Consider the following 13147-nt stretch of genomic DNA (forward strand, 5'->3'; position numbering starts at 1 on the left):
TTGTTTCACCTCTTCACTGACAGAAAAATACAGACTTTGGAAGCCTGGTAACCAGACACCCACATTTCTGAGATAGGCCCCTATTTAGATTACTTGAGTCAAGAGAGTTGAGAGAGAAGGGTGTTTCCCATTGTCCTTAGACTTTCTTAGACTTTGGCATTTGGAAAGCCTATACTAAAACTGTTTCACTCACTGTAGACAGTGCCTGTAAACTCTCCTTTAAGGCCTGTGGTCAGTTGTGGCAGGACACAAGGTCAAGACAATGAAGGTAAGGCCACAGCTGTGATCCCATGTGGGAATACTTGCAGTCCTTAACACTTTTCCTGTGTGTGTTGGAGTGGCTGGAACTGGACGTAATTGTTCACAGCATTCTTTAAAGATAATCTGTGGTGTCAAATAAAATCTCTTTTTATGAATTTTTGTTTATTTGTTTTTGTCTGCTTGATGAGTTACAAGAAGCTCGTAAATTTTAAACAAGTTTTCAAAGAACTAGCATGTAGTTTTATTAGCCTTTTAGTTGTATCCCAATTTTGTTTAGTTGTGCTCTGATATATGTTATATTTATTCGTCTACATGAATTGTTTGGCTTTTTTCTGTATTGTTCGAGAATAAACTGAAATATATTTTTCATATTTTCTCCTGTTGAGGTAATCCTGTATAGCTATAAATTTTCTTCTTATAAATGCTTTTGCCGTGTCTCAGATTACCTAAGTTGTTTTCCTATTTTAATATGTCTCAATGTAGATTCTGTGTTTTCTTTAGAATCTTTGACTTAGGTGTTCTTTACAAAAATGCTGGTCAATCTTTGATAACTTGTGTTGTTTCAGCTTTATTTTTTTTGATACTTCATGTCAAGTTTCTTACAATTGCAGTCATACAATATAGTGGATATAATTTCATATTTTAAAAATTTATTGGGACTTGATTGGTGACCTAGTATAAGATTTGTCTTAGAAAATGTTCCATGTGCACAAAAATATGCATACAATGCAGTTTTTGCTTTAAGTGGTCTATAAATGTCTTCAATATCAATCTGGTCCAATGTTGCAGGTATGTCATTAGTGTCATTTTAAACATTTTTATCCTAAAATGAAAATATGTTTTTAATTGATTTTAGAGGGAAATGAAGGGCAATGTAGGAAGAGGGAGAGAGAGGATGAGAGAGATGGAGATCTGAAGAGAAATATCGACATGAGAGAGAAACATTAATCAGTTGTCTTTCCTGTGCACCTTGAGTGGGGATCAAACCTGCAACATAGCTATGTCCCTGACCAAAAATTGAACTCACCATCTTGTGGAGCAAAGGACAACACTTAAACCAACTAACACACTTGGCCAAGGGGAGTTCTTAAATGGCTAACAATGCAGTATTTTAAAATAACATTACTTTTAAAAAAGCAATTCATACCACATTTAACTTTGAAAGGAAACATTAGGAGACTTGACTTTGTGTGGTGGACAGAGTGCCTTATTATAGAATTATATACTTGAAACCTTTATAATTTCCAACACAATTAATTTAAAATGTTAAATAATGATTTTTTTTTAAAAAATATTTTATTGTTGTTTGCACAAGTACAGTTGTCTGCATTTTCCCCCTAGCACTCCCACCAGCCATCTCCACCTCCCTCCCCTGATTCTACCTGCCTTGGGTTTGTCCCTGTGTCCTTTATAGTTGTTCCTGCAAAACTTTCCCTCCTTTCCCCCCATTTTCCTTTCCCACCTCCCTTCTGGTTTACTGTCAGATTGTTCTTAATTTCAGTGTCTCTGGTTATATTTTGCTTGCTTGTTTGTTTTGTTGATTAGGTTCCTCTTAAAGGTGAGATCATATGATAATTGTCTTTCACTGCCTTTTAAAGAAAGTGTTTTTTAATCATGTTTTTACAAGTGAGAATTCAATAAAAAAATTCTCTACTTTAAGTTCTCATCCCTTATCAGTGGCAGGTTCAAGTTTGAATGTGAAATTCTCTGCCTCACCAGTGCTTCATATCTTCTTATGGCATGGCAGTTAAGCTAAGAGAGTAAAAAAAAAATAGCTTGATAATAGGAAATGCGGTGTTCTCATCAGGGTACTCTCATCAGTCTTTGTACAACTAACCGTGTGGAGCTCACTTCATAAATTCTGGCCGTAAGTTCTCTGTATGGCACAGGTCACTGATGGTAAATGTGAGGACGAAGGGCAGGAAGGCTAGGCTAATTGCTGCAGTGGGAAAGAAAAGAAGAGGTCACACCTACAGACTGGCTCAAACCAAGTGCAGGGTTACGCCAGGCTCTTCTCATAAACACTTACGTGCTCTTTCCAAAGCCATCTTCTGTGTATATGTGTGTGTGTGTGTGTGTGTGTGTGTGTGTGTGTGTGTAAAGATATATATGAAGCCTTTATTATGGATACAAAAGCAATTAATTTTGTACATTGTCTTGTGACCCATTTTTGGGGTAAGCATTTTGAAATGCTTTTCAGATGCACAGAAGGCTATGAGGATACCATCTGTGAAATATAAAAAAGAGATGTGAAGTGATATCTAAAGTGACTGACACTTTGACTGAAATGAAAGCCCAGAGTTGTGTCCACTTCTTTCACTGAGTTATGCTAGATGAGACAGAACATGCCAGGAGATAGCAGGTATATCGTATGCATCTTGCAAGAAGAATTAATCTAAGTTTGAGTTTGCCTAGAGCTTCATTGCCACTTTCCATGGCAATGCATACTGTGCATACTGTGTTCACACAGATAGGACAAGAAACAGGACCCCATGGATGACATCTCAGAATACATGACAGGTTGCTTTCAATGGGCATTGTCAGACTCAGAATGGCAACAGGCCTGTGAAGAAAAGGACAGATGGCTTTTCACTTGTGAGTAGAAATTCATAAACCTGCACAGTGACAGCAGGTCCAGCCACACCTTTTGCAGAACTAGGCACCAGAGAAGTAACCTGTCATGGCTGGTGTTATACTAGACTTATTTACTAACACCTCCTTTTCATATAAGCAAATTAAAGCCCATGGTGATAAGGGGATATTCCCAACACACAATCTGGAGATGGGCAGAGTCAGTTTTTGTTGAGAAGGTGGCCAGTGTTTACTGGGTAAAATGTTGCACCAGGATATGTTGAATGGCATTGAGTGTCATATTGGTGATTAGATAGATCGTCATGTACATAATAGTTCCACATGGAAATTTGGTACCGCAGACAACATGGGACACTTCTGGTGGACCCTGGAGGTGAGAATCCTCCTTAGGGACAAGCGAATGTCATTTTCATACTCAGTGAACCAGGAAGGGACCTACTGTGAGCAACATCACCATGAACCACCAGAGAATTAGCATCTTGAGCTTACCCCAAGACTGCCAGGTTTTCAAAACACGAGTAGAGGGACAGATGGACACATGGTTAAAAAAGATCGAGTTTTAAATGTGTAATTTGAGTTTAGTTGGTAGAGGAGAATTATCCAAATATGACTCTCAAGTAATTTTTAGATGTATTAATAGTGTATAAGAACATTGGCCTAAATTTCTACAACAAAATCCAGTTTTCTAAGCTTTTCTTGTTTCCTTGCTTTGTCTACAGTCCTGAAAATTGCTTAGCAACACCATGATTGTTAAAAGCATGAAGAATTCATGTTTCTCATGACAAATATTTTTCTTTTGTTATTCAGAACTTAGACAGTGCACCTACTATTTGTTGCTTATAGTGCTATCAGAAAACCTATGGGGTTTGGGGCTTGGCAACAGTTATGGATGAATAAAGTGCAACACACCACACAGAGATGAAGAAAGTTTGCTGAAATTAAGAACAAACTGGCAGTAACGAGAGGGGAGGTGGGAGCAGATAATGGGGGAAAGGGAGGAAGGATCTTCAGGAACTATAAAGGACACACAGACAAAACCAAGGCGGGTGGAATCAGGGCAGGGAAGTGGGGATAGCTCGGGCTTGGGGGAGTGGTGGGGAGAAAAGTAGACAACTGTACTTGAACAACAATAAAGTAAAATAAAAATTCATGTGATGGCTACACCTATCAGCTTTGGTCTTGCTTTAACACTGATGTGTATTCCAGGATTTTAAAGCTTTACAGTCTATATGGACTTGTACCACGTCCCCCATCACACAAACTCAACTATTTAGGTGGAAATACTGATGCCTTCATCATTTTAAATCTCATGTTTTGATAACTTTTCAGCATGTTCATTAGAGCCTAAAATTTTTCTCATTGATAGACAATATCTATAGTGTTAAAATCTCATTTTCCTGTGTGTATTTTTTAAAGATTTTATTTATTTATTTATTTATTTTTAGAGAGGGAAGGGAGAGAGAGAGAGAGAGAGAGAGAGAGAGAGAGAGAGAGAGAGAGAGAGAGAGAGAGAGAGAGGGAGAGAGGGAGAGAAACATCAATGTGTGGTTGCTGGGGGCCATGGCCTGCAACCCAGGCATGTGCCCTGACTGGGAATCGAACCTGTGATGCTTTGGTTCGCAGCCCACATGCTCAATCCACTGAGGTACCTCAGCCAGGGCTGTGTTTGTTTTTTTTTTTTTATAAATGCTTTTCTCTGCTTCTGTAGTAAGGTGGATGAGAATATTTTTTTCTAGGATCATCACAGTTTCTGCATAATGTCCCAGTGTGGGAAGGTGGCAGAATTGTTTGCTACCCAGTCTTCACATTTACAGCTCATAGGCCCTTATAGCACCATTGCATGCAGAGCAGAGTCTTGCAAAGCCAAAACTGTGGTGCTAGAGTTCTGGTTGTGTGCAAGCATGTGTTTATTTTCTCCAAGTGTCAAAAGAAACTATAAGTTAGAAGCTACTTCAAGTGCCACTCCAATTGATAAGTGGTTCAAATGTTTTATCATCTCACTGCATAGCCTGTGTTTCCTGGACAGAATTCTTGACCATGTCATTTCCTAAAGGACCCCCAAAACAGAACAATAAAGAAGAAAAAAGGAACTATGGCTGCTAAAATGAGTGTATCTTATGGAAAAAATTAAAAGTAGAAAAATGATGAAAGCTGCAGAGAACCATCATTACTTTTGCTTTTTTTTGCTGTTTAACAAAAGTGTCAAAAGGATCCCAAACTTGTGCCAAAAACATCTACATAACCCCTTCTACTCTGCTGTGCATCTTGTATGCTGTCTTACTGCAACCATATGTGAAAAAAAGACAGAAAGACACAAATATCAGAAGAAATAAGACTCCACCTCTATATCCTTTACCCCATTCTGCCAGACAGAGGGAAACATACCAGAAATCTCTTCTAGAGATTGTTCTATGTACAGCTTTCACATGGTCCTTTGCAACTGGTAGCAAAGTAGAGCAACTGAGATCAACTAGCTACAAGTGGATTCAACATTGTTTAATTAGAATGATAGCCAGTAACTCTCCCCATTATCTCTCTTGCCCAATTCTTCCCTCATAATTGTTGTTTTAATGGCATATCCTTTATTTATTCTATGGCACATAATTAAAGATATTTTTTATTTTCTATCTCCAATAATTTAATTCAATATACAGGCAGTTATCCAAACATTTTCTCTGTCTGCTGATGTCTGTTACCTAAATATGAAAAAATTAGCTACTGTGGCACAGACTCTGTTTCTAACTAAGAAATTTGATAGAGTGATCTTCCCACTCTATCTCTTTGTTTAATTTGCCTGCAAGCATATCACACATGGTGGAAGTTATACTCATATTCAGTTAAGAAGTACAGGTAAAAAAACACATAGATTAAAAATTTCCCCTCTATATTTAAGGTTGAGATAAGAAAAGAGGTCTTGATGCTGTTGATGTTGGCATGCTCTCTTAAATATGAAGAACACAGACAACAATGACAGTAGTTCACCCTCCAAAAAAAGCACTGTTTAGGTTTTGGATCCAAATGGTGTTCTCTGGAGACACTGCCTCAATATAAGTATAAACCAGCTTCATAATTGTTAAACATAAATCACAAAATATATAAGAATTAAAAATAAACAGTTTGAAACCTTGGGGCATTGTGTTCCCACCACAAACACAAAATACAGCCAAAGATCTGAAGTTAAAGGTAAACCTAAGGGAGGATGTGGAGTGGGGATTCAGGGAAGTGTCTATACTGAGCCAAGGGTGAGTCCTAGTTTGCTGATAATCACACCCCCAAACAGAGGACATTGTCCACTATCACACAGACTTCTGTGTCCAAGTGGCAGATAAGCAAACATTCTCAACACGCACTTGAGAAACTGAAATGCTGGTTTCTATTTCCCAAAAGAGGAAATAAACACCAATAAACACCCAGAGGACTGAAAGACCTCCGTGAGTCCACAATACCTGGGTTTCTGAGAGGTTTGATGCTGCCCTCGTTTAGGAACAACTGTGACTGATCAGAAGTGATTAGCTTGAGAAGTCCAATGTGAGGGAGAAGAGAAATGCCTCCTCTTCTCAAAGGTGGCAGAATTGTAAGAATTGACCCTTGAGATTTCTGACTTCAATTCGCTGATGATGACACTTCTTCTCAAGAGTTCCAGAGTTGTTTTTTTTTTAAGACAAAGCAATTTTGGGGATAGCTATTTTACCTCAGGTTTTTGTTTTTGAATTTCAGAAGAACCAAAGAAACATGGAGGTGTTTTTAATCATTTATTTATTGTGTATTGAATTTATGAGGTGATGTTGCATAATAAATCAATGAAGGTTTCAAGTGTACAATTTCATTACATATTATTGGTCTACATTATTGCGTTTTCACTATCCAAAGTCAAGTCTTTTTCTACCAATAATCATTTTTTCCCTACTGTACCCCTTCCTTTCTTTGGTCATCACACATTTGTCTTTGTCTATGAGTTTTTTTTCTGTCTATATTTTTTCATTGTTTATGAAGAGCTTTCAAACCCATCCCTTCTGACACCTGTGAGTGTCTATTTAGTATCTGTGGCTCTGTATGTTTGTTTGTTTATATTGTTCATTATATTATACATATAAAGTAATATATGTAGTATTTTTCTTTCTCTGACTGGCTTATTTTACTTAATACACCCTACATCCATCGATGCTCTTACAAAAGATATCTTTTCTTCTTTTTTATGTTCAAGGATTATTGAATTGTGTAAACGTTTTCATGTACTGTTTTTAAAAAAGATTTTTATTTACTTATTTTAAGAGAGAGGGGAAGGAGAGAGAAACAGTAGGAAAGAATCATCAAAGCGTGGCTGACTTGTGTGCCCCCCACCAGGAACCTGGTCAGCAACTCAGGCATGTGCCCTGACTGTGAACTTAACTAGTGACCCTTTCGTTCACAGGGTGGTGCTCAATCCACTGACCCTCAGCTTCCATGGCCTCATGCATTATTGTTGAGAATGTGAATCACTACAGCAACCATAGAAAACTCTAGGTAGTTTCTTCAAGAAATTAAAAATTAAATTTCCAAATGAGCTAGTGTAGGGTGAATGGAGGACATCTGGCTTCTTTCCCCAGATGTCCTGGTCACTAATATAAGTAGTGTTCTCTCAGCCTTCAGACTGATATGTTTTCCCATAGTCTTGAGGGGACTCATATGCCCATAATCTCACTATGCTATTCAATCTGCTTTGGCTCTCTGCCAGCTTTGTTTCTTTTTAGTGTATAAGAGGTTAAGGGCTTCTGGCTACACACAGCTTGCTGCCTGTGTTGATCACCCATCTTTGAATAAAGGCATGTCAAGCATCCCAGTGTCTCTGCAACTTTTCCTCCATCTGCCAGAATCTCAAGTTACCTGCCTGGCTTTGAAAGATGGCAAGAAACCCAGCATTTCCACATTTAGAACTGTACATGAAGAAACTCGAAACACTAATTTAAAAACTATGTTTACCCCTGATACAGATACATCTGATTAAGATAAATCCTATCATTGGGGGAGTAGGAAGGGGCTGTAGGAAGAGTTTGCTGAGACAATGGCGGGCAGTCTAGGTTGGGGTTGTCTGAGAAGCTGAAAGCCTCCAGAGCCAATGGAAATAAAGTGAGGCTGTCTCTCTCTGGCTGGGATGCTCTGGTGCTGGTTGGAGCTCTCTGGCTCCTGAGCTGGCTCTCTCAGCTTCCCACTCTCAGACTCATGCTATCAGGTTGTTCTTCCTTGAAGATTACTCGATGATCATGCTGCAGCTCCCTGCATTTTCCAATGGATGGCATTTTCTATTGGTAGTAACTGTAGCCAAATCCTAGGGTCAGGCTGTCCTGGCAGAGGGTGGCAGGTTTATTTTTTTTCAGTGTTCTCCAGGGAACAGGTTCTGAGGCAGAAGCCTGCCATTCTTTCAGAGTTGTGTAGTTTTTGTGTACGGTGATCCCTCACCTATCATGGGAGTTATGTTCCAGAGATCCCAGCAATAGGTGAAAATCTGTGAAGTAGTGGCGTTATATTTATTTTATTATTTGTGTATGTTTTAAGGCTTTATAAACCCTTCACACACTCCTATAAACCTTTCCCACTATCTTATTAACCTTTCCCACACTCTTATAAACACTTCACATGCTCTTAAACACTTTCTAGACTTAAACCTATGTAATTTTAACAACATATAAAATTCTATATGGGTACTCACCAGTGAAGTATACTACAACTTGAATGATGAAGATCATGAATTACGTAGCTGTGCAGTACTGATGGCGATGAAGGTGATGATGATGAGATAAATGTACTGCACAGCCAGAACAGCATTACAGCTCTTCTGAAGGCACCATTTCAGGTGCTTCATCAGGTGGTGCATCAGGTGGTATCTTCACCCTGGGCCATAACTTCTATTCTGCTAAAGGCATAGGCATAACTGATCTCTTCATCTGAGTGATGAACATAGTTGTGGGGAGTTGCTGGTGCTGCTTTTTATCTGCAGAGGCAGCTTCTCTATGCAGAGAAATGCTCTTGAGTCCAAAGAGTCTCTGAAGTTTGTCAAACTAGCCCTTGCTGGCACTGAATGGGCCTGGTGGGTTGGTCTGGTGGGAAAAACACTCGACGGTTCTGCTTCTGTGTCATCATCCTCGTCTTCATCCTCATCACTGTCATGAACATCCATGCTTTCTGCAAAAGTATCATAAAGTTTCTTAGCCTTTGTCCGGATGGTGTTGGTATCCAGTAAGATATTCTTCTTCCTGCAGTCATTTATCCACAGGGCCAATGCAGACTTCATCTTCACAATGGCCTTATTGCGGAAAGTGACCACCCTCTTTGCAGTCTTGTTAAAAGTCATTGTTGTCATAGACCTAATACTCTTCTCACCTTTCTTTATGTAGTGAACAGTAGATTCATTGATCCCATAATGGTGGCCTACAGCCGTGTAGCTTTTGCCTTCCTTTAACAAGTTGAGAAGTTCCATCTTTTCTTTGATGGTAAGCATACTCCTCTGGTGCTTGGGTTCACTGCCAGAAGGCTTAGAAGGCACAGAACATTTGGGTGGCATTGTAGGGCTTGAAATAAATTAAAACTTTTATGAAAATTTTACAAAAACATAACACTGCAGAGCAACACTACATGCAGCAATCAGACATCAATGTGAAGTGGACAAGGAGAGATGCTGAATGTATGGACACAGTGTGGGAAAGCAAACAGACCAATGCTACGGTCACTGAGCCGATCAGTGCCCAGGACACAGAACACAGTGTTGTGGTTGGTCGCCTTCCATTCCATCCACCAACAGTGTGCTGCGTACAATCTCATGTTGGCAAACTTGCACAAGTGGTAGTGGCGTACTGCATTTCCATTGTGTACAGTATGATATCCATCCACTCATGAAATACATACTATATTTCATTTTGATTTAATATTATTTTAATATGTTTTAATTAACATCTTTTATATTTTTATATTGTTTTAAATTTTTTAAGCAAAAATAATTAAAATAATAAATATTATATAAATACTTATATACCACAAAATCCCATGATATAATGAAAACTCTGCAATACAGAATTAGATATATGATTTTTAAAAAACCCACGATACACTGAAGCTGCAATAGTGAACCATGATATAACGAGGGACAACTGTTTTATGTTGTTTTTAGTTTGTAAACTCACCCTGTAGAAACAAGATAACTATAGAAACTAACAGGGAAAAGATAGGACAACTCAGGTTTTAGAGTTTAGCTTTAATTGATAGGCTTAAGTGATTAAAGCTGTGACTTGAAGCCTTCAGTATCTGCTTTTGAATAAAGACTCTTTTCCTTTAACATCAAACTTTTGCCTCTGGAATGTTTGCCTCTGGAGGCCATTGGCAGTAGGCAGCAGAATCCAAAGTGCTGTTTGGATACATGTCTATTTATTACAATGTGATTTACAGTAGCCAAGATTTATAGTCAGACTTAGGACCCATCAGTACATGAGTGGGGGAAAAAAGCCTGAGGAATTCTTTTTGAGCTGTGCTCCTTCACTATTTAGTTTACAGTTTTGGGGTTTACCAGAACACACAGTTTGTCATAATAGCAATGATATTTGAATTTTCTGTTTTTAATATAGTGGATTCTAACTTTGTACAATTTTGATCAGAGAATATATTTTATGTAATTTCAAATTTTGTTAAGTTAATGAGGCTTGCTTGCAGCCAAGCACATTATCTATACAACATAAATAAATGTGTAAATTGGAGCTTTGGGGTGAAATGCTCCATTCATTTCTATCAAGTCAAACTTGTGTAATGTGGCAGTTAAGGCCATTATTATCTTAACAATATTTTTAAAACACAGTACTTTAAAATAAAACTATTGTTATTTAACGATTCTACACCACACTTCACTCTCAAAACAACCCTCTGAGATAAGTGCTTTTTAAAATCACATTATTGGAGACAAAAAAGGCAAAATGCAAGTTTTGTGCCCTGTTTCTAGTGTCTGACATGACATTTTTGGCCTCAATACCCTTCAATATCTTTTAAAATTATAGCAAAAAAAAACAGTGCAGAGAATGCGTGTAAAATAGGAGCATTCTTCTCAGGGTTCTCATAATGTTTTGTACAACTATCTTTGTGGAGCTGAAGTTCAAAGAACGTGGCCTCACAAAAAGATTGGTGCAGGCCAATAGTGGAGAAGTTAAGGGTGAAGGGCACAAGAACAAAGCCATCAGCTGCAGTGAAAATGATAAAAACAGTCAACACCATAAGTTGGGCTGGATAGAATTCAGAGTTCTTCTAGGACATCCTCACTCAGAATGTAAGGCTTTTCATTCCAGCACATGCTCTGTGGAAATATGAGGCCCTTTGTCTAAAGTCAAAGATTAATCACATTTTTAAATGTTCCTGTGATCCATCATTATGGGCAGTGTTGGGAACATACCTTTAGATATATAGAAGGCTCTAAAGATACCATGTGTGCCTTGGAGAAGAGAATATGGAGAAGGATTGAGAAGAGAACAAAATGATGCCTAGTTCCTCTAAATTTCTACTAAAATTGAAGCTCTGGAATTGTGTACATTTTTCATGAGTTATGCTATGTCACAGAAAGTGCCTGGAGCTAGCATAAGGAATCATACATATGTAGTTGAATAAATAAACTCCACCCCCAAATTGTATCAAATATCTGAGTTAGCCTGGGGCTTCTCTGCAGCCCCAAGCGATTCTTAATCTGGTCACAATGAGGACAAAAACCAGAATGGACTTAATGGCAAGAAGGCAGAGGAGTGAGTGGAAGCCACACTAACCTCCTGCCAGGACCAATTTGGAAGTACAATTAAATTGTGGAGAAATTATCCAGAACAAACAACTAAACAATAGCAAGAGAGAAGCCTTACAACCTTGGACAGACAGAAGAACCAGCTTTGGCACAACCTGTCTGTAAGGAGATTGGTGGAGACTCTAGAGGCCTGGCTGGGTGCCCGCAGGTGGCAGTGCCAGAGGGGTAATGAAGTGGCAGATTGGATCCCCTGAGAAGAATGGAGTCTAAATCCTAAGCTAGGATCCGCTGCCTAGAACACCAGCATCAAAAAAGTACACAGATAACAACTGGAGGGAAAGAGCAGCAGGGTTACTCTCTGGAGAGGCAGACAGCTAGAGACACGAAGCCTTTTAAAGGGAAAACTCACAGATTTTCATCTGCTGTCACTTATCTGGGGTTCTGGCAAAGGCAGGAGCAGAGTGTGCTGGAGATGCCTAAGGAGAGACTATGGATGGAAGATTTGGGGAGAGTGTGGAGAGAGTAGCTGCAGGGAAACTGGTGGTGATCATCCACCCAAATAGTGGCAGTCATTTCCCTCTGGCAGACCACTCCCCTCTGAGCAGTAGCAGCCTGAGGGGGAAGAAAGCCCAGACCACAAGAGGGACTCTGCTCTGGCTCTGTGTTGCTTAAGCCTGACTGTTGAGTGCAGAGAGACTAGATTAATAATGAAAGGAGGCAGCCACAGATGTAAAACCCTGGCAAAGGAGGAGTAGAGTAGAGGAGTAGAGGAGTAGAGGAGGAGGACCCTAGAGAGGCTTGAGGAGAGACTAGGAAGGAGGTTTGGGGAGTGAACTGAGAGACCAGCTTCCAGGATCCTGGTGCTGATTCTTTTCCAATACTGCATCCATCCTGCTCATGCAAACCACTCTCCTCCAAGCAGCCTGAGGGAAACAATAGCTTCAAATCCAGGAAGAATTCTGTCCCACCCCTTGGCTTTGACCTGAGTCCTCATTCTGTCTGCAAGAGGTTTCCTAATCTCTTGGCTGCCTTACTTTCCCTGCTTGACTTAAGCTTGAAACAATTCCAGAGGTTGGTGTGGCCCTGTGCTGGAAAGGGTAGGTTCCCCGGGGTAATCAGGCCTAAGAGAGAAAGCATAAACTCCTATGAAACCTACTTTGTTAATACCCTCAATTTAAAAGATAAGGGTCCAAGCCTGAAATGAGTTTGTTTCTCCAAAGTTGTACAGCACTGTAGCTATTTGACCCTGACTCAAAATAGGCCCTCAGAGTTCTTTGGATGTTATCTATTTGATCATTACTGCTGGGCAATGATTGATGGGCTTAGTCTGAGAATGTGGGTCTTTGGAACCTCTGGTTGCTTACTGATTATAATAATGCTCTGTGCACTTTGATGTATTTGTGAATTATTTTGCCAGAGTCCAGTGAGAGATCAGAAAGTAGCAAATTTTGAGGGATTTATAGTAGTCCTAATTAAAAACAAGGGGGGAAATGTAGGAAACCATTCTTCATGGCATGGGTCCAGCTCCCAGTGTAAAGCAAGGTCTGATGCACA

Source organism: Phyllostomus hastatus, unplaced genomic scaffold (assembly GCF_019186645.2).
Source record: "Phyllostomus hastatus isolate PE091 unplaced genomic scaffold, TTU_PhHast_1.1 phas_contig_62, whole genome shotgun sequence".
Classification (NCBI taxonomy): Eukaryota; Metazoa; Chordata; class Mammalia; order Chiroptera; family Phyllostomidae; genus Phyllostomus; species Phyllostomus hastatus.